The following is a 21472-nucleotide window of genomic DNA, read 5'->3' as shown; positions in this document are numbered from 1 at the left end:
AGAACTAGAAGGACCTACAACTAGGATCTACAACTATGTACTGGGGCTTTGGGGAGAAAGAAGAAAAAGAAAGAGGAAGGTTGGCAACAGATGTTAGCTCAGGGCCAGTCTTCTTCAAAAAAACCCAACTTGGGCCGGCCCCGTGGCTTAGCGGTTAAGTGCGCGCGCTCTGCTGCTGGCGGCCCCGGGTTCGGATTCTGGGCGCGGACCGACGCACCGCTTCTCCGGCCACACTGAGGCCGTGTCCCACATACAGCAACTAGAAGGATGTGCAGCTATGACATACAACTATCTACTGGGGCTTTGGGGGAAAAAGTAAATAAAATTAAAACCTCTGGGGATCAATTAAAAAAAAAAAAACAAAAAACTTCATCTGAACTAATTTTAGACTTACAGAAAACTTGCCAAAATAGTAGGAGGAGTTCCCTTACATCCCTCACCTTCTTCCCCTAAAGTTAACATCTTCCATAACCATAGTACAATTATCATGAACAAGAAGTTAACATTGCTACAATATTATCAACTAAACTACAGACCTTAATAGAATTTTTACCAATTTTTCCACTGTCCTTTTTCTGTTCCAGGATCCCACATGGCATTTAGTTATTATTTCTCTTTAGTCTCTAATCGTTCCTCAGTCTTTCCTTATCTTTCATGATTTTGATGCCTTTGAAAATTAACCATCAGTTATTTTATAGAATATTTCTCAATTTGGGTTTATTTGATATTTTTCTCATGATCAGAGTGAGGTTGTGAATTTTGAAAATGCATTCCTTCTTAGTGCATCATATCAAGAAGTTCATGATGTCAAAATGGTGATGATTACCTTGATTGCTTGGTTAAATTTGTGTCTACAGGTCTTTTTACTGTAGAGTTACTGTCTTTCTGTTTGGGTTCATAAGTATCTTGTGGGAGACTCTGCAAATGTTTCCCGTCAAACTTTGGCCCACTAATTTTAGCAACTGGTAGATCTTATAATGCAACATTTATTAAGTTTGTGGTTGCTAATTGGGACTTCCTATTTCTCTCTTTCCTTCCATATTTATTAATAATAATTCTGCTGGGAGGAAGAGCTCTTTCTTTTCCATTTATTAATTTATTCTATTATTTGTATCATCATGGACTCATGGATCAGTATTTTATTCTATGAGTTAAAATCCAGTACTATTGTTGTTTCATTGGTCAAATTGTTCCAGCTTTGGCCATTAGTAGTTCCTTTATGTGGGCTCCTGTGCTCTCTCAACAAGCCACCATCTTTTTTTTTTTTTTTTTTTAAGCATTTCTTTACTTTCTGGCACCACAAGATGTTCCAGGCTCATCTTGTATTTTCCCTTCCCCATTCCCCCGAGATCAACCACTTCTCCAAGAAATCCTGATTCTTTTTATTGGAGAAGGGTGTTAGTGACCGAGATCTGGGCCTAGGTGTGCTCACTGCTACTAGAATGTCATTGTTTCTAGGCCCTTTCAGTAGACAGAGCTAGGAAATATATGTATGTATACTAACCAGCACTTGTATACACATATCTGTATTTCTGTGTTTATCTGTATATGCATTAAAAACCATAAGTTTGTACTGATAGCTCCAGTTCCACTGAAGTGCCACCCAGTTTGTTTTAACTTTCCCCTTTTTCTTATTTGTTAACTTTCTCCGACAGTGAGAAACCTGGCTCTCATTAGCTACAATCTATTTACTTATTTAATTATAGTATACACATAAAATAGTTTGAGAATTGCTAACCCTATTCCTCTACTCTTGGTTTTAATTACTTATTTTATAGATATGTGAAACATATCTATGGTTCTAAGAGTCCGAGTTATACAAAAAAAATTTACTCAGAGAAGTGTTACTATCCTACCTACTCAGTTCCTGTTTACCCTTTCTTTCCCACCTATACCTGTAGGTAACCAATCCCTTTAATTTCTGTTCATCCTTGTATTTCTTTTGCGCAAATGAGTAGATTCTTGTACATTTACTTATATCGCCTTTCTTACATGGAGGTAGCTATGTGATCTTGGGCAAATCCCGTAACCTCTTTGAGTTCTAGTTTTCTCATCTGTAAAATGGGGAGAATAGTACCTCCCCTTTTTTGAAAGGGTTATGATAATGATTGAGATAATGAAAGAGAAAATGCTTTCTAAACTTTATGATGTAGTTTATAAGGTGATAGCATTAGTGGTTGCTGTCCAGGGAAATGCACTCGACTTATTTGACATTGTAAACACAGTATGAGAAGAATTTGTTACTGTTTATCAAAGTTCCTGGTGAAAACAACTTGAAAATTCAAAAAGTTTTTTGGTTCTAATTTTTCATTTTCATTATTTTTACTAGTTTCCAGTATGGTTTCAGGTTGTCACAGCATATCATGTGTAATTACTTAATTTTTTATTTTTGAGCTTAACGAGGATCTGAGTTCCCCAAGAATCATGTTTTTAATTCATATTAATCCTTGGTTAGATTTAGAAAGGATCTCTTCTTATGTTAGCAGGGTAGATAAAAGAAGGAAATGTGTAGAGGTTTTTGTTTTGTTTTTTTGCGCCTGAGACTTGAAGAGCCTTTTTTGTTTAAGTTGTATTTCGACCTGCAGGTCCAATGTCTTTACTTCCTGTCTAACAATTGGGTTTAGTCAGAAGATGGAGGTATTTCATATTCTTTGAGTTTACCTAAGAGAGAATTCTTTTGATGAGATTTAAGGCTCAAACATATACTCTGATTACCCCTGTGGAACAAAAAAAAAATCTTTTTTTTTGGTGAGGAAGATCAGCCCTGAGCTAACATCTATTGCCAATCCTCCTCTTTTTGCTGAGGAACACTGGCCCTGGGCTAACATCCATCCCCATCTTCCTCCACTTTATATGGGATGTCACCACAGTACGGCTTGACAAGCAGTGCATTGGTGTGCGCCCAGGATCCGAATCCCGCGCCGCCACATCGGGGCGCACACACTTAACCACTACGCCACCGGGCCGGCCCCTATTGGTGTTAAATCTTGAATACCGGGTCGGGTGAATTGTTTTATTTGAAGGATCTAAATTGAAATAGAAGTTTGGTCATCATAAGTTGCAGTTCATATGTACTTTTAAAATAACAACCCCTTTCTTCTATTAACCATGTATTTATAAAACACAGAGGTACAAAAAGTAGGTCTACCTACATAGACTTTTTAGTGAAATTGAAGGCTTTAGTCTGTTCATAGCAGTACCATGTGTGAAAATTAGTGTCAATGATAAGGACAACCTTATCCTTAAGGGTAAACTGTAAGGTTCATGAGGAAGCTCCAGTTGGCCAAATAGCCTTGAGGAACATACTGCTGGTCACTCTTTCTAATGTTTCTCAGAATATTTGGAGAGAAAAGCCATTTTCCTGTTGTATTCCAGAATCATATTTATCAAAGTAGCTTAGCTGCTATTCAACTGAAGATTCAATTGAATGGAAAAGACAACTGGTAATGTTTAGGTTAGGATGCTCAAAGGAGAAGGAGAGAACTGATGGAATCTTGAGAGAAAGAGTAAGAGAAGTAGAAAAGGGAGAGGAAATAGTGGTCATTGTTTTGATACCATAGATTAAGCTAACAGTGCCTGGTGCTTAGTAGACACACAATAATTATTTATTAAATGACCAAAGGAGCGTTTATTAAGTAACAGTATGTGCTAGCTGTTGAAGGAGATAACAAAAGAAAACTGAAATGTGGTCCCTGCCTCTTAGTTGCTCTAGCAAACGGTTATAGACTTTAAGTTGCTCTCTATATGGAGGTAGGAGATCAGAGGCCTGAAAGATCAGTGAGGACTGCAGGAATGGAAGTAGGATTTGGGTAGTAAGGGGAAGGTTATTTACAGTTGAGGGAAAATACATTTACAGCAGTTGGGAGATGGCACATGATGTGTTTGGGGTAGTCAGGAGACCTGCTTGGCTGTAACGGAAAACAGTGAATGTAGTGCATGTGACAGTTTTGGGAACTTTTGGATATCTAGCTAAATAATCTGTATTTTTATCTTGTAACAAGTGGAGGTTTGAAGATCTAAGACCTACTAACATGTTTGGTCATAGAGGAAGATGAAGATTGTGCTGGATGGATTGAGATAAACAGGAGGCATGGAGACTGTATCCCAGGCCCACTGAAGGTTTTCCGAGGTTTTACTGGTGCACATCCGGTCTAGGGGGAAATGAAAAGAGAAGAATGAGCATAACATGAAAGCTATCAAGGGCAGAAAGATAGAGATTTGAATATCCATGATGAAAGAAAAAGAAGAGTTAAAAGGCTTTGAGTTTGGACAATGGTGCTGTCATTGATAGAGTAAGAAAGATGTAGGATTTAATTTTATATCATGTTTTGAGATAGTGGACAGAAATTCAGTTTAGGGCATGTTGGATTTGAAATGAATGGAACGTCTATTCATTTAACAAATGGAGAAAACTAGACATGTGTGGAAATAGGGAGATGGAAGTCAGATGAGCAGAAAGGCCTGGAAAAACAAATCTATGAAAATGTAGGTATAACGGAGAGAGTGAAGAGAAAAGCAGAAGTTCCTAGTAGTCCGGTGTCTGATGATTTGAGGAAGATGATGAAACTACAGAAAAGAGGAAGAAGCTGCTGAGAGGAAAGAGGAAAGAAAACCAAGAAAGCACAGTCTTTTTAGGCTTCCCAGATTAGGTTCCCGCTGAGCTTTAGTTTAGTTGGGGAAAGTGACATTTAATACTTGACAAGTACCTTTTGATTTAAACTTCAAACTCTGCTTAAGTAATTATCACTACATTTAAGGAAGATTGGGGATTGGGGGGAGAAATTCCTCACTCTGTTTCTTTGCAAGCCTCAAGTTAGTCCTTGACAGGCTTTGGTTTGGGTAGTTATATTTAAATCTATATACTTCTGCTTATTTTCTATAATACTCACATATTTTATAATAAAAAAACTTATTTAAATCATTATCTACATTGGCTACTCATAGGCTGCTGCCGGGGTTCTCAGCAACAGTTATGAAATCATTAATTTGAATCCACATTTTAAATAAAAGCTCTTTATATGCTAATTAGGAATTAAGCATAGCATAATAAACTCAGTGTTTCCACTCTTAATTGATAAATTTTGAGCAGAAGAAAAGGAACTGATGTTTTAGTTAGTCAGTCTTTGCCTCATTATTGTGGATTGATGTATAATTTCTTAAGCTTTTTGAAATAGTGAAAACAGCCTGTGGATGATGAATTTGATGACTTAAGGAGTCTGGCTCACAAGTTGGGAACTGCTTTGTTAGTCCGAAATTTGTACCAACTGGGAACTGGTGATTTGGCAAGCTGTTTCATATGGAATGTAGAAAAAAGCAGAGTTGGGATACTTTCTCCATAGATTCCAAAGAGAAATCTGTTTTCTTGTTTATGTATTCTAGCTTAATCATTCAGTAGATGTTTGTTGAGCACTGACAATGTGTCCTGGGCTAAGCACTGAGGAATTAGAAATAAGACAGTCTTTGCCCTCAAGAAGCCTATAGTCCTAGTGCAGGAGACAGGCATGTAAGAGGGTTAAGTAAACAGGAATCAATAAGCACAGGGCCTGTGGGATCTCTGAGGAGGGTCACTTAACCTAGGGGAGTGGGTGGGAGAGGATTCCTAGAGAAGGGGACAGCTCTAAACTGAATCTAGAAGGATAAATGAGCCATATGAAAGATATGGCTCATTTATATAGCGGTAGGATAACGAGTATTATAACGAGGAGTCAGCACATACAGAGACTCAGGACAGTGAAAAATGACTTGTTCATCATTACTAGAGCAGCAGTTTGGAGGGGAGAAGTGGACGGATAATCAGAGGCCACAGGAAGGGTCTTGTTTTTTTGTGTGTGAGAGGAAGATCAGCTCTGAGCTAACATCCATGCCAACCCTCCTCTTTTTGCTGAGGAAGACTGGCCGTGGGCTAACATCCGTGCCCATCTTCCTCCACTTTATATGGGACACCGCCACAGCATGGCCTGACAAGCAGTGCATTGGTGCGCGCCCAGGATCTGAACCTGGACCGCCAGCAGCGGAGTACGGGTACTTAACCGCTATGCCACGGGGCCGGCCCCAGGAAGGTTCTTATAAGCCGTGCTAAGGAGCTTGGATTTCACGCAGAAGACAGTGGGGAGCCCTCAGAGCTGTTGGCTGGGAAATGGTATGGCCAATTCCTGTTTTGACAGGACTCTTCTGGAAGACTGTAGGAGGGAGGATTGGGTTATATATTTATAGTAAATAATTCAAATCCAAGATTGATGTCTGAGTTATAATTTTTACTTGGGATTTTTAAAATAGGTTGTATATACTTAAAGATGACTTTTAGTTTGTTTACTTTTTTTTTTTAAAGATTTTATTTATTTATTTTTTCCCCCCAAAGCCCCAGTAGATAGTTGTATGTCATAGCTGCACATCCTTCCAGCTGCTGTATGTGGGATGCGGCCCCAGCATGGCCGGAGAAGCGGTGCGCGCCCGGGATCCGAACCCAGGCTGCCAGCAGCGGAGCGCGCGCACCCAACCGCTAAGCCACGGGGCCGGCCATAGTTTGTTTACTTTTTTATCTGCAGTTTTCCAAATTTATGAAACATGCATGGATATTTTTTTTCAGGAAAACTTGGAGCTAGGTAAATTTCCATGGTTGTTACCCAACCTGCATTTAAGGATCACTTGGACTTGATATATATTAAAAAACAGATATAGTTCTGAAGTTTCAACCTTTGTTAACAGTTAGTGCATGGTTAGTAGCAGATTCATAGTAGATAGTTTATAAGTTTTTTAAGTGTATAAGGCATAGTGTCTTGGTCCACAAATAATGGCACACTTAATAGTGAAAGTACCTGCCTGCTAAAAGTTAAGGCATCTTTTGTCGTAGGGCTAAGGGGATATATAGATATAGAGATACATATATCTCCTTGTAAGTTCAGCTAGGAATTTGAAGTATTAGGTTAATTTGACTGCCTTCAACATGAAAAGGAAGATTATTTAGGTATTATGCCTAGATGAGCCATTGGATATGAAATAGAAAGCAATTAGGGGTGTTTTTCAGTTCAGTCGTTCATGGGAAATCACAGCTTTGAAAAATATATTTGGAGGGGATCCTTCTTATGACAGAAGGATTCTTTTTTTCTTTTTCACTTGTTTTTGGTGAGGAAGATTGGCCCTGAGCTAACACCTGTTGCCAATCTTCCTCTTTTTGCTTGAGGAAGATTGACGCTGAGCTAACATCTGTGCCAGTCTTCCTCTACTTTGTATATGGGACGGCTACCACAGCATGGTTTGATGAGGGGTGTGTATGTCTGCGTGTGGAGTCTGAACCTGCAAACCCCGGGCCACTGAAGCGAAGCCCGCAAACTTAACCACTATGCCACTCGGCCGGCCCCAGAAGGGTTCTTGAAGATGAAACACTTTTGGTTCTGAGAAGTGAAACTGAGTTGAAAATACTCAAAACCAGAACAAGAGAAGGTAATTACATTGAGTTTCAGGTTGCTTGGCCTCTCTGGTTCTCTCAAAAAAGATTAGCAATTCATATTTTCTCCGCCTGTTTTCAGTTCCTTTCTTTGTGCTTTGAATAGTTAACAGCGTTGTGTGATTTTCTTTGAATGCCTTTGTTTTTCTTATTGGAAGCACTTTTTCCTGTGTCTGAGCATGTATAACATTCGTAGTCTGTGAAGAGACCTGGGTTATTGCAATCAGAGGCACATTCCTAGTTGCAAGAATGGTTTTTAAGTGTTCTTTTAGGCACTTATATTAGTTCTGCTTTGAGAAAAGAGATTTTTCACTGTGCTTTAGGAGCTGGTAGCTAAATCTGGTGCTTCTTAACCCTTAACTAAGAAAAATGGGGCTTGCTGACAATAGGTGGTTTTATAGGCCTGTGAAATCCGACAGCATGTTCAGCAGTGTAAACAACGGCAGCTGTCTTTTGCTGACTTCTCTCTTGTTCGAAGTGTAATGAAACTGCTTCTCACAAATGGCTTTACCTGCTGACTCATCTTCCAGCCCCTAAACAACCATAGTACCCAGCATTATTTAATGCTGGGATTGAGAATAAAAAGAACCAGAGTCTTAGACTGTGAGGGTTGGAATGGATCATGGAAATCCTTTAACTCAGCCCCTTCTCAGATGGCCTCAACTATCAAAAAGAAATGTCACTGTGGCAGATGCCATAGTTGCAAGTTATAAGAATTAGTGATACTGCTATTCAGAGTGCCATTATAATCTTCTGAATGAACGAGGACTTTTTTCTGTCTAGAAATCCTTGAGATGTACTTTGTAGCTTTCCTTCAAAAATAACACAATTCTTTTTTTTTAAATAATTTTATTTATTTATCTTTTTTCCCCCAAAGCCCCAGTAGATAGTTGTATGTCATAGCTGTACATCCTTCTAGTTGCTGTATGTGGAAGGAGGCCTCAGCATGGCCGGAGAAGCGGTGCGTCGGTGTGCGCCTGGGATCCGAACCTGGGCCGCCAGCAGCGGAGCGCGCGCACTTAACCGCTAAGCCATGGGGCCGGCCCCAATAACACAATATTCTGAATGTGCCTATAAGTGACTGGTACGGGGGCAGCACACATTTAATACCTGCTATATGCTACAGGAGGACTGTGGAAAGCAATGAAAAGAAAGAGTGGCATTGTCCCTGAAATTTTTCCTATCTAATTAGAAAACAGATATGGGAAAGGAGTGGAGAACATTTAGGAGTCAACTTATTAATTAATAAGTGTATAATCTGATTCACCTGAGACTGACATTGTGACGGAGGCTTAGATAAATTTATGTGAGCTCTTCGAGCAGTGGTTTAGATTGTTGATGCAAAAAAGTCACTTGCAGAAGTGAAAACTCCCGATACATTTTAATTCCATAGATAGGAAACTACACTCCAGGAAACTGATACACACGTTCCACAGACAACACAGTGAAAACCATTAACTTAAAACAGGGGTTCTCAGATTGTTTTTAATGTCAAGATTCCTTTATACTTTTAAAAATTATCGAGGACCTCAGAGAGCTTTTGTTATGTGGGCTATATCTGTTGATATTTACAGTGTTAGATATCAAAGCAAAAAAATTAAAAATATTTACTTAATTAAAAAATAACAATAAGACCCATTATATGTTGACATAGTTTGAAAATGACAATAACTATTTTCCAAAACAAAAAATTAGTGAGAAGAGTGGCATTATTTTATATTTTTGCAAATCTTTTTAATGTGTAGCTTAGTAGAAGATAACTAGATTCTTATATCTGCTTTTGCATTCATTCTGCTGTACATTGTTGTGTTTGAAGAAAATCTGGTTTCACTCAGATACGTGGTAGGGAAAGGGAGGAGTATTTTAATGTGTTTCTCAGATAATTGTGGATATTCTTTATTACTACACCAAAACTTGACATGTGGTAGTTTCTTAAAGGTTAGTTTCAATTTGGAACCTGAAACCGTGTCCATGAACTTTTCATGCACTTAAATCTATTGGTCTGTATTGAACTTTTTTTAAATTGAGGTATAATTGACTTATAACAGATTAGTTTCAGGTTATAAGATAATGATTCAATATTTATATATATTGTGAAATGATCACCACAATAAGTCTAGTTAAGTCTTCACCATACATAGTTACAAAATTTTTTTTCTTGTGAGGAGAACTTTTAAGATCTACTCTTTTAGCAACTTGAAAATATGCAATACATTGTTGATTTAAAAAAAATTTTTTATTGATGTCACAATAGTTTATAACATTGTGAGATTCCAGTTGTACATTATTATTTGTCAGTCACCATGTAAATGCGCCCCTTCACTCTTTGTGCCCACCCCGCAACTCCCTCATGGTAACCACCAAACTGTTCTCTCTGCTCGGGTTTTATTTTATATGCCACATATGAGTGAAATCATACAGTGTTTGTCTTTCTGTGTCTGGCTTACTTCACTTAACATAATACTTTCCAGGTCCATCCATGTCTTTGCATATGGGACGATTTTGTCTTTTTTTATGGCTGAGTAGTCTCCCATTGTATATATCTACCACATCTTCTTTATCCAGTCATCTGTCAATGGACACTTGGGTTGCTTCCACTTCTTGGCTATAGTGAATAATGCTGCAATGAACATAGGAGTGCATAAGCCTCTTTGGATTGTTGATTTCAAGTTCTTTGGATAAATACCCAGCAGTGGGATAGCTGGATCATGAGGTATTTCTATTTTTAATTTTTTGAGGAATCTCCATACTGTTTTCCATAGAGGCTGCACCAGTTTGCGTTCCCACCAGGAGTGAATGAGGGTTCCCTTTTCTCCACATCCTCTCCAACATTTGTTGTTTTTTCTCTTGGTTATTATAGCCATTCTCACAAGTGTAAGATGATATCTTAGTGTAGTTTTGATTTGCATTTCCCTGATGATTAGTGATATTGAACATCTTTTCATATATGCCTATTGGCCGTCTGTATATCTTCCTTGGAGAAGTGTCTGTTTATATCCTCTGCCCATTTTTTGATCGGGTTATTTGGTTTTTTGTTGTTCAGTTGAGTGAGTTCTTTATATATTATGGAGATTAACCCCTTGTCGGATATATGATTTGCAAATATCTTCTCCCAGCTGGTGGGTTGTCTTTTCATTTTGATCCTGGTTTCCTTTGCCTTGCAGAAGCTCGTCTGATGAAATCTCATTTGTTTCTTTTTTCTTTTTGTGAGGAAGATCAGCCCTGAGCTAATATCCGATGCCAGTCCTCCTCTTTTTTTTTTGCTGAGGAAGATTGGCCCTGAGCTAGCATCCCTGCCCATCTTCTTCTACTTTATATGGGACGCCGCCACAGCATGGCTTGACAAGCGGTGCATCGGTGCACACCCAGGATCCGAACCTGCGAACCCCGGGCCACCGAAGGGGAGCATGCGCGCTTAACCGCTTGTGCCACTGGGCCACCCCCTTTATTTTTTCTTTGTTTCCCTTATCCAAGTAGACATGGAATTTGAAAAATCCCTGTAAGACCGATGTCAAAGAGTGTTCTGCCTGTATTTTCTTCTAGGAGTTTTCTAGTTTCAGGTCTTACTTTCAAGTCTTTGATCCATTTTGAGTTAATTTTTGTGTATGGCAAAAGATAGTGGTCTACTTTCATTCTTTTGCATGTGGCTGTCCAGTTTTCCCTGCACCATTTATTGAAGAGACTTGCCTTACTCCATTTCGTGTTCTTAGCTCCTTTGTTGAAGATTAGCTGTCCATAGATATGTGGTTTTATTTCTGGGCTTTTCAGTTCTGTTCCATTGGTCTGTATGTCTGTTTTTGTACCAGTACCATGCTGTTTTGTTTACTATAGCTTTGTAGTATATTTTGAAGTCAGGGATTGTGATTCCTCCAGCTTTGTTCTTAGGTATTCGGGGTCTTTTGTTGCCCCATGTGAATTTTAGGATTCTTTGTGCTATTTCCATGAAGAATGTTGTTGGGATTCTGATTGGGATTGCATTGAATCTGTAGATTGCTTTAGGTAGTATGGACATTTTAACTGTGTTTATTCTTCCAATCCATGTGCATGGGATATCTTTCCATTTCTTTATGTCATCATCGATTTCTTTCAATAATGTCTTATAGTTTTGTTTTGTTTTTTTTTTTGGTGAGGAAGGTCAGCCCTGAGCTAACATTCATGCCAATGCTCCTCTTTTTGCTGAGGAAGACTGGCCCTGAGCTAACATCCACGCCCATCTTCCTCCACTTTATGTGGGACGCCGCCACAGAATGGCCTGACAAGCGATATGTTGGTTCACACCCGGGACCCGAACCCGGGCCGCCAGCAGCAGAGCTCTAGCACCTAACCGCTACACCACAGGGCTGACCCCCTGTCTTATAGTTTTCATTGTATATTTCCACCTCCTAGGTTAAATTTATTCCTAGATATTTTATTCTTTTTGTTGCAATTGTAAATGGGATTGTATTCTTGAGTTCTCTTTCTGTTAGTTTGTTATTAGTGTATAGAAATGCAACTGATTTTTCTAAGTTGATTTTGTACCCTGCAACTTTGCCGTAGTGGTTATTTCTGATAGTTTTCTGATGGATTCTTTAGGGTTTTCTATATATAAAATTGTGTTGTCTGCAAACAGTGAGAGTTCCACCACTTCTTCTTCTTCTTCGTTGCCTATTTGGATTCCTTTTATTCCTTTTTCTTGCCTAATTGCTCTGGCCAGAACCTCCAGCAATACAGTGTTTTTAATTGTAGTCACTATGCTGTAAATTACATTTCATAACTTAATTTATTTTATAACTGGAAGTTTGTACCTTTTGACCCATTTCACTCACTCTCCATGTGTTGCACCTTGAATAGATCTTTTGCCATTTTACCATGATTCTATAACATCATGCATCGGTCATTTGGAAAATAGTGGTTCACTAATTTACGCAGTTATTCAAATGTTGATATATTTCATTATCCAGTATTATAAAATCACAGTTAATATCACTACTGATTGCATAAGAAAAATCTTTTGGGAAGTTTTCAAGTGTATGATGGTAGATACTGGCTCAGCTGTGACTTTGTGGAGGCTGGAAGGGTAACTGAGGGTGCATTAGGAACTAGTCTTTGGGTTGGAGGGAAATGAATTTCATTTTCATAAAGAAGCTCCATGTTGAAGGCCCTGAAAAGGGGGCATTTTATTGTCAAAGTTCCTTTTCCTACTGTTAGCAGGTTTCACTAATTCCGTCTAAGGGATTCAGAACCAGAAATAGCTGGTCTTTTCAAATAAATTTATTAATCCAAAGGAGTTTCTGTGATGGAATGTGTAGGTGTACTTTTGACTATGGCTACTCTTTCTAAGGGCTTGGTTCCCTGTCAGTTACAGATCTGGGCATGTTTAGAACCTCTTCCAAACCTTTTAATCTCCCTATCTTCCAATCTGAAGATGGACTTCAAAAACGTCCTATTAAGAGTCCCGGATCCATTTTACCTCTTGGAATTGCTTGAAATTGTTCCCCAGGCTCTGCTGCTGTATTCCTTTGTTTCAACTTAAGTCTGTTTTACTAAACGAGTATCTTGGGTGAGACAGAGACTGAAATGAATCTCTTCCCAAGTGGGATGGATGAGACAGTTTGACCTAGGATGTTACTTCTTGTGCCTCTAGGTGATGTAACAGAAACTGGACTGTTGTTACATTGTTTTGTTAATATTCTAAGGGATTGTTTCAACATATATACAAGGGTTACTTTGAAATCTGTCCCCCTCCCCTTTTTTTTGTGAGGAAGGTCGGCCCTGAGCTAACATCTGCCGATCCTCTTCTTTTTCCTGAGGAAGACTGGCCCTGGGCTAACATCCTTGCCCATCTTCCTCTACTTTATATGGGATGCCTCCACAGCATGGCTTGACAAGCGGCGTGTCGGTGCGTGCCCGGGATCTGAACCGGTGAACCCCGGGCCGCTGCAGCGGAGCGCGCACACTTAACCGCTTGCGCCACTGGGCCGGTCCCCTGCCCTTTTTTTAAAATACCATCTGCTTTTACAGAATTGTACTTTGAAAGTTGTTCAAATAAAATTCTGATTGTTGTCATGTCATCATTTATAGTAGCAAACCCTTTGAAACATGCTAAAGGCCTAGTAATAGGGTTTTGGGCAAATTATGGCCTGTATATGCATTGAAGTACTATATAACCTTTAAAAATGTTGTTAAACATTTATTGACCTAAAAAAGTCCACATTTATTCTGTGGAAGCCACTTAAAAATAGCAGGTATGATCAAATTTTATTTTTAAGAACATATAGAAAAAGTTGGTTATACAACAGTGTTCATAGGGTTATCTCTGGTTGCTGGTGAGATTGGGTGATTTTCATTTTCTTTCTATGCTAAGTGATTTTTTGTTTACATTAACCATGTATCACTTTTATACTCAGAAAATAAAGCTGTTTCTATTTTGTAAAATGAAACTAAGCGAAAATGTGACTCCCTGCAAGTTCCTCATCAGCAAAGACAAAAATTATTTTAAGAGAATGAAGAGGATTTAAAATATGTTTGTAGATTTTCAGCAGGGAATCAAGGGAGATAAAGGGCGTTTTTTGGCTTTAACTATTAGTTAAGTAAAAACTTAGCTGACTATGAATTGTGTTCCCCAAGCATTCTGATTAAATTAATCTTTGTTTTACCATAAAATCAATACTAGTGCAGATCTCCCCAGATTTGTTCTCAAGACACTAAGAGAAATGGTTTAAAGTACTTTAAAATAGGCATAATTTAAAGAAGCCTAATTTAACGGTGTGGCCTATTAATGCAGCATTTTTTATGATGCCTGTTATTTATTACAGAGTTTCCTTTTTAAAGTCCTGTGCCATCTTGTCCTTGCTGTCCTGGCTTTCATCTGGGGCTGCAGCAGGGCTGAGCCAAAAATGGCTGCTGCTGCAGCATGGGCGGTCATAGTATAGGACTTGATTGCTGTCACTTCCTGTGACAAAGTAGAAGGAGAAGCCTGAGGAGCGTGCCCTGGGTTAGGATTCTCTTTAAAGGTTGTTGGCACAGAACTGAGCTTTTCTTGTTTAAGAGTTACTATAATGCAGATTCTGCTGTTGAGAAGGAATGCCACTGTGTGTTGAGATTTATAGCCTTAGCAGGGAAACCAACCATTCTGTGCAGGCGTAGGAAATTTTAGCATATGCTGTCATTCGCTGAGCAGGATTGGCCCCTGCTCAGTTTTCAGAAAGTAGTAAGGCTTATCCGTCTGTATCATTTGATAACAGAAGTGTCCAGAACGACAGTGGTTTTTCTGGCTTGGTGGGTGAATTTACTGAAGGGGTAGCATTTCCCTCAGGGATGGAATGGGTGGCGTATAGTGGAGGATTAAAAACGTCTGCCCCTGTGTATAGTTTGTGTGAGGAGTACTGTGCCACACCAAATGTAAACCTAATACATTAAGGTGAGAGATGGGGAGTAGTTTGACTAGCGAGTTGAAGTTGCTGCTCAGGCCACTCCCTATAGTGAATGCACTGTCATTTGGAGGGGGTCGTGTTTGTGTTTGAATTTCTGTCCTGCTTGTGGCTAGTGATGGTCATGATGTAGGAACAGTGGGATATGCTGCTTAGCAACCAGTAAGATATGTTATATCTGGATGGACAGTAACACTCTACTTCATTCATTTCTCTTTTAATGTGATGAAGAGAAAAGGCTTTTCTGCTTAAAAAAAAAAAAAGACTCCCTTCCCCAGAAAAGCCATTTGTGACCATTGTAAAAAATACAGGAAAAAAGAAAAAAAATCACTTATAATTCCACCACCCATTGATAACTGTTGTTAGCATTTTGATATATTTCCTTGAAGGCATTTTTGTTTACATATATACATATTTATGTATACATGTGTTGGCATATACGTGTTTATGTACATGTACTCATATTTGCATAGCTGCACATCATACTGTAAATAACTTTATATTATTTTTCTATTTTAACATATTGATATATTCCCATTTCAGTAAACATTTTGAGGGCTTCTTTAATGGTTTTATAATATTTCTGTATTTGGCTATACCACAATATACTTAATACACAGCCTTTTTTACTGGATTATTAAGTTAATTTTGCTATTCAAAGAAATGCTGAGACTAAGATCTGTGTGTATCATGTTTTTTATTTTTTTAATAATTTTATTTATTTATGTTTTCCCCCTAAAGCCCCAGTAGATAGTTGTATGTCATAGCTGCACATCCTTCTAGTTGCTGTATGTGGGACGCGGCCTCAGCATGGCCCGAGAAGCGGTGCGTCGGTGTGTACCTGGGATCCGAACCCGGGCTGCCAGCAGCGGAGCACTCGCACTTAACTGCTAAGACACGGAGCTGGCCTGTATCATGTTTTTTAATATTTCAGATGTTTCTTTAATAAAGTAAAAATTACTGGAACATTAGGATAATTGATGCATATTGCTATATTTTTACCAGCATTAAATATTCTAGTTTTTCAATTTTGTTAATTTGATAGGTGAAAATCATATACAATTTTAATTTGCATTACTTTTATTACGTATAAGATTTAGTTTTTTTCCCCCATGTTTACTGTTTTTTATTTCCTAATTTGAAAATTATTTGTTCATTTCCTAGGCTCATGTATTTATTGACATCGTAGTTGAGGTTCAGAACCTAGCAAGATAATGCATGTGTGTTATAAAGAATACAAATTCATAATTTTATACCATCTGTATAAATTTATACCTCTATTATATATTTAAAAATATGAAAAACCCTTTCACTTCCACTCCCGTCATTAGAAGTTATCACAGTTGACAGTTTAGTATGTCTCTTCTTACAGACCTTTTTGTGTGCATTTATAGATTGAGAGAGAGAAAGAAAGAGGAAGAGGGAAGGAGGGTGGGGGAGAGGGGGAGAGGTGGAGGTTTTCAGAGGATGGACTTGGGAGCTGGACTCTGTAGTTTGTATTGTAACTGCTGGAAATATGAAGTGTGATCTTGGGGGATTTAGAGTTCCATAGATCATAATCCCAGCTCTCATGGTTTAGTGGCTGTGTACCTTGGGAAAGCAGTTTAACCTTTTCGTGCCCCAGTGTCCTCATATGTAGAAAGGTAATTACAGACTCTGGTGCCTCAGGTTGTTGTGAGGATTAAATGAGTCAATACATATAAAGTGCTTAAAATAGCACCTGGCACTTTATAAGTGTTATATAGTAATCCTACTACTATTATTGTTATTATATTATATATATTCTTTTAAAAAGAATGTAAGTGGGGTTATACTGCACATGCTTAGTGACTGCTTTTTCATGTATCATATAAATCTTTGCCATGTCGATACATGCAGACTATTCTGTAGTCTAGTTGCAGCATCATTTATTTAACTCTTTTGCTATTGATGGATATTTGTGTAGTTTCTAGGTTTTTTTTTTTTTTTTGGTATTAAAATGTGTAGTGCATATCTTTGTACCTATGTGTGAGTATTTTAATAGGATAGAGTCCTATAGAATTGCTGAATTGAAGGGTACATAAATAAAAAAATAAAAATTTGGCAATTACTTTTTAAATATCCAAGATCTTCTGTTTCCCCTCCTTTTTGTTTTTTTTTGGGGAGAGTGGGAGCAGTTGTATCTCTCTCTTTTTTTTTTTTTTTTGTGAGGAAGATCAGCCCTGAGCTAGCATCCGTGCTAATCCTCCTGTTTTTGCTGAGGAAGACTGGCTCTGAGCTAACATCTATTGCCAATCCTCCTCCTTTCTTTTTTTCCCCCCAAAGCCCCCGTAGATAGTTGTATGTCATAGTTGCATATCCTTCTAGTTGCTGTATGTGGGACGCGGCCTCAGCATGGCCAGAGAAGCGGTGTGTCGGTGTGTGCCCGGGATCCGAACTCAGGCCGCCAGTAGCAGAGTGCACGCACTTAACTGCTAAGCCACGGGGCCGGCCTGAGTTGTATCTTATTTTATGACTAAAGTAGTGTCTTGGATCCTTCCGTAGGTACTAATTAGAAATTTTTAAAAATCTTTTTTTTGTTCCTGCACCATCTCTCTCCTCCAGGGTTGGTTCTGTTTTTTATCTTGGTTCTTTACTTTCTTAGCGTCTGGTGATTGGTAGTTTCCGTTCATATTTATGAATGACGGGTAAGGTGGATCAGTAGACTTAGTTGGCAGATGGATTCCCTACAGTTGTGTAATAGGCCTCTCCAGAATTAAATGTTGTCTTCGGGTTTTGTGGGTGGGGCCTGACACCAAGGACAGGTATTTGGGCCTTTATTTTCTCTTGGAATAATTTTTTTTTTTTTATTGATGTTTTAATGGTTTCTAACATGGTGAAATTTTTGGGTTGTACATTTTTGTTTGTCCATCACCATATATATGACTCCCTTCACCCCTTGTGCCCACCTCCCACCCCCACTGCCCCTGGTAACCACAGTCCAGTTTTCTCTGTCCATGTGTTGGTTTATATTCCACATATGAGTGAGATCATACAGTGTTTGTCTTTCTCTTTCTGGCGTATTTCACTTAACATAATACGCTCCAGGCCCATCCACGTTGTTGCAAATGGGACGATTTTTGTCTTTTTTTATGGCTGAGTAGTATTCCGTTGTATATATATACCACATTTTCCTAATCCAATCGTCAGTCGAGGGACACTTAGGTTGCTTCCACTTCTTGGCTATGGTGAATAATGCTGCAATGAGCATAGGGGTGCATAAGCCTCTTTGGATTGTTGATTTCAGGTTCGTTGGATAGATTCCCAGTAGTGGGATGGCTGGATTATAGGGCATCTCTATTTTTAATTCTTTGAGGAATCTCCATACCGTTTTCCATAGAGGCTGCATCTTGGAATAATTTTTTAAAGGAAAGTATTGCTAATAGAAGTAGAAATCATTTCTGTGAAGATAAATCATGTTAACAAGTTTGCAATATGGTCAGCTTTTTGTGTATTTGCATATGATCTATGTTTTGTGGAATTTCTCATGCACGGTATTTTCCAAATATATTTCATTTATGATTTTGGACCCAGGTCTTCTCCTCACAATTAGATATTATAAAGTGGAAATCCTAAAATTTCTAAAAATAGCCATCTCTCTATGGAATTTACCAGCTTTTGAAGAATTGAGGTTTATTTTTGCATTACCATTATTGCATTGGTAGTCGTAGTGGTTTCTAGACTTTCTTGTTGAAATGAAAAACTCCTTGTGACTTTTAATTTTTCTCATATTCAAGTCATTGGATGACAACTATCGTCCTCATCTAATAGATCATTTTAAGGTATTATTTTAAAGATAAAATTACCTACTGTTAAAACCTTATGTTTGCCTTTCATATCCTGTAATTTTTAACCTTTCAGAATCTTTTGACATTGGTTAGGTTTTGATAGGGAGACCTGTATGTAATCAAATTTCAGCTATTGTATTTTTTTATATATATATAATTTTATTTATTTATTTTTCCCCCAAAGCCCCAGTAGATAGTTGTATGTCATATCTGCACATCCCTCCAGCCGCTGTATGGGGGACGCGGCCTCAGCGTGGCCAGAGAAGTGGTGCGCCGGTGCGCACCCAGGATCCGAACCCGGGCCGCCAGCAGCACAGCGCGCGCACCTAACCACTAAGCCACGGGGCCGGCTCTAGCTATTGTATTGAGTATTAGATAATTGAACAGTTTTAGTAAGACCTTCCCATTCAAACTTGAATTATGTTTCCCTCAAGTGACATCACAATATATATTTATAATTTTGTTTCAAATGAATTAAATTTGATAAAATACCAGGCATAAAATAATTATTGGATACTTTAAGAGATATTGGTCAGGAATACTTAGAAGAAAGAGCAGAGCTTTAGAGTTGAACAAACCTAGGTTCTGGTTCCGTCACTTATAATCATGTGATCTTTGGCAGTTCTCTTAATCTAACGTTTTTGAGCCCCCCTCTTTCCTTGTCTCTAAGAGGGGACTGGTGATACCTCACAAGTTGTTCTGCAGATTAAATGAGATACTCTCTACAACATACCAAGTATACTATCTGGCACATAGTTGGTACTCAAAATAATGCTATTGTTAGTGTAGCCAGTAGAAAACAAAAATTATTTTCTAAAGACTTAAAATATTTAACAGGTTACAATGCTTATTGGTACTTGTTTAAGCTCTTTTAGTGTTCTGCTGTGTTTATACCTGTACCCAAGATTTGCAGTTTGAGAACCTATATTTCAAGGCTCAGGAAATTTTGATTGTGAGAAAGAAGCCTGATCTGATATAAATGCCCCTTGGTGGACATTTTGAAAAGCTGGGACCCACTTTTTGTCTTCTCATGGTTTGTTTATTGTAACCTATTGTATTTCATCAAAATTCATGGCCTGAGACAAGATATTTTACTTTATACTAATCAGGCCCAAATGAATCTCAATTTCATTTTTAAACTCGTCTATCAAGTATACCATGTAACCCACTATACCAAAGTGCTTTTATTTCTTGAGTGTCCTGTTCTATTTCATCTATAAAAATGATTGAAGCAGATACTGTAATTATTGTGGGGAGGGATGTTATCTCTAAAAGATTTCTCATAGATATTTGGAGCTCTATTTGGAATATCAGAACCATCTCTCAAAACAAGAAATTGTTTCATTTTATTGTTTAGTGGCTGTCTTAAAAATATTTTGTATGTTTAATAAATGTTTGGTATAATGAGTTTTATTTATTCTGTGCTAAGAAAGCAGTAGATGTATCTTATTGTACGTTATAGAAATACATTAGTAAGTGCAATTCCGTGTAGTTTCATTCTTCCTCAGTTAACCATTTGATGTCTTTCTCTAGATTAACCATTTGATGTCTTTCTCTAGATTATTTTCTATGCCTGTTTTTTTTTTTTTAACAATTTTATTTATTTATTTTTTCCCCCAAAGCCCCAGTAGATAGTTGTATGTCATAGTTGCACATCCTTCTAGTTGCTGCATGTGGGACGCGGCCTCAGCATGGCCAGAGAAGCGGTGCGTCGGTGCGCGCCCGGGATCTGAACCCCGGGCCGCCAGCAGCCGAGTGCACGCACTTAACCGCTAAGCCACGGGGCCGGCCCTCTATGCCTGTTTTAACTAAAGTTGGATCACAGCATATATGCTGTTTTATAGTGTTTTTTTTCCTTAATATACTGGAACAGTTTTCTGTGTCATTAATACATATTTATCCAAATTTTTTGAAATGACTAGAATTCCTTAGTATGAATATTCCTTAACTTATTTTTTCTTATACATATTAATATTTAGTAAAAATTTTGAGTATTGTACACAATCCGCTTCTATCACTTGGCAATTTAAGGTATCTTTTTGTCAGTACTTCATTCTTTTTAACTGCTGCAAAACATTAAATTTTATAGACATTGCTTAGTTATTTCTTTATTGATTGACATTTGGGCTGTTTCCAAGTTTTAAAAAAAATGGTCCAACAAATATTCTTGAGTCAATCTCTTTGTTCAGAATTAATTTCTAGAAGTCGAAGTTCTGAGTCCAAACCCAGAATATTTTGAATTTCAATTGATATTGCTAACTTACACTCTAAAAAGTTGTACTAATTTACAGTGCAGAAAATGCTGTTTCTTTGGATACCTAGTAATCTAAATCTTTGCTAACATGATGGATAAAGTGTTTTCATTTTTTTAATTTTGTGAAGTTTCGTTTCTAACTTACTAATTTTGGTTTCTGGCAGTATCCATTCTCAATTCATTACCTCTTTGAATTTTTAATTGTACCCATATACTTGTTATTAGATTACTCTTTTTAGTCAAGAGTAGCTTATTCTTGTTCTGTCATTGTAATCCTGTGGAATCTCACCGAAGATCAGAAGCAGAGTTTTTAAAGGTCTTAGACCTTCTCTAAATCATCAAAAAGGTGGTCTCCTACCTGCCTCTTTACTATCCCTACGGAATATACTGGAGTTCTCAACTGACCGATTCTCTGTCTGAGTGAACAGAATTTTTTTCAGAAGTGTGATATGCGTAGAGTAATTCGTAGTTCCTATTTTGATCTAATTTTCTTTTAATTTTTGATCTAATTTTCTTTCTTAATATCTGAGTTCTAGCTCTTCTGTTTCTAACCTATTTC

At 37.9% G+C, this 21472-nt stretch overlaps 1 protein-coding gene across 3 annotated transcripts in view; it reads left to right on the top strand.

Moving 5' to 3' along the window:
* The window catches only part of EIF4G3 (eukaryotic translation initiation factor 4 gamma 3), a 328826-nt gene that overhangs the window by 15668 nt on the left and 291686 nt on the right, over positions 1-21472 (top strand). The gene's annotated exons all lie outside the window — the stretch shown is intronic.

The sequence above is a fragment of the Diceros bicornis genome, chromosome 13, assembly GCF_020826845.1.
Source record: "Diceros bicornis minor isolate mBicDic1 chromosome 13, mDicBic1.mat.cur, whole genome shotgun sequence".
NCBI classification, from domain to species: Eukaryota; Metazoa; Chordata; class Mammalia; order Perissodactyla; family Rhinocerotidae; genus Diceros; species Diceros bicornis.
Note: the sequence above shows the minus strand (reverse complement) of the source record. Positions and strands in the feature narration are given on the sequence as shown.